Source organism: Chinchilla lanigera, unplaced genomic scaffold (assembly GCF_000276665.1).
Source record: "Chinchilla lanigera isolate Chin_1 unplaced genomic scaffold, ChiLan1.0 scaffold00125, whole genome shotgun sequence".
NCBI classification, from domain to species: domain Eukaryota; kingdom Metazoa; phylum Chordata; class Mammalia; order Rodentia; family Chinchillidae; genus Chinchilla; species Chinchilla lanigera.
The window spans coordinates 2,772,486-2,774,056 of NW_004955526.1; positions in this window are offsets into that span (position 1 = coordinate 2,772,486).

Consider the following 1,571-nt stretch of genomic DNA (forward strand, 5'->3'; position numbering starts at 1 on the left):
CTAGTTTTGAAGTATAATTTCAGGTCAGGGATTGTGATTCCACCTGACTCGTCCTTGTTGCCCAGGATTGCTTTTGCTATTCTGGGTCTCTTCTGGCTCCAGATGAATTTAAGGAATGTTTTCTCTATATCTGTGAGGTATGCTAATGAGAATTTAATGGGAATTTCATTGAATCTGTACAATAATTTTGGTAATATGGCCATTTTCACAATGTTGGTTCTTCCTATCCATGAGCAAGGAATATTTCATTTATTGAAATCCTCTTCAATCTCTTTTTTCAGAGTACTGTAGTTTTCATTGAATAGATCTTTTACATCTTTTTAGATTGATTCCTAAATATTTCAGTTTCTTGGATGCTATTGTGAAGGTATGATTTCCTTAATTTCTCTCTCAGTGGGTTGTTTTTTGTGTATAGGAATGCTATTGATTTTTGGGTGTTGACTTTGTATCCTGCTACACTGCTGAATTTGTTGAATATCTTTTTGAATTTGTTGAAGTCCATTTTATTTATTCTTTTTTGTTCTTGTTTTTCTTCCGGTATCAGGAATCAAACTCATGACCTTGCGCTTTCCAGACAGGCACTTTGCCACTGAGTTAAATCCCCAGCCCCTTATTTATTCTTTCAGAGAGCTAACTCTTTGATTCATTTATTTTTTGGAAGGCTTTCTTCATCTCAGTTGCATTAATTTGTGCCCTAATCTTTATAATCTCCTCCCTTCTTTGGGGTTTGGGGTTTGGGCTTGACTTGTTCTTCTTTTTCTAAAAGCTTAAGCTGCACCATTAGGCTATTTATTTGTTGTCTTTCTATTTTCCTTTTGTGTGAATTCACCGCTATAAATTTCCCTCTGAAGACGTCTTTCATTGCATCCCATAGATTCCGGTAAGTTGTATTTACATTTTCATTTGTTTGAGGTACAAATTTTTTAATTTCTTCTTTAATTGCTTCTGTTCAGGAGGTTGTTGTTTAATTTCCAAGTGTTTATGGAGTTTTTGGAGTTCCTTCTGTCATTAATTTCCAATTTCATTGCACTGTGGTCAGATAATGTGCATAGGATAATTTCAATTCTTTTGCATTTCTGTAGGTATGCTTTATGGGATAGGATGTGGTCTATTTTAGAGAAAGACCCATGTGCAGCTCTGAAGAATGTGTATTCTGATGTTACGGGGTAGAACACTCTATACATCTACTAAGTCCATTTGTTCACGGATTAGATTCAGATCTGTTATTTCCTTGCTGAGTTTTTGTCCAGTTGATCTCTTTGTGTCAGTGGGGTGTTGAGGTCCCCTGTTACAATAGTGTTATTAATTTTTGGGGTTTTTTTTTGTTTTTGTTTTTCTCCGGTACCGGGAACCGAACTCACGACCTTGCTCTTGCCAGGCAGGCGCTTTGCCACTGAGCTAAATCCCAAGCCCCTAGTGTTATTAAATATATGGGTTTTCATGCCTGTTAACATTTGTCTTACATATTTTGGAGCTCCGATGTTGGGCGCATACATGTTTATGATTGTTATCTCATCCTCTTGCAGTTTTCCCCTGACAAGTATACAGTGACCTCCTTTATCTCTTTTGAT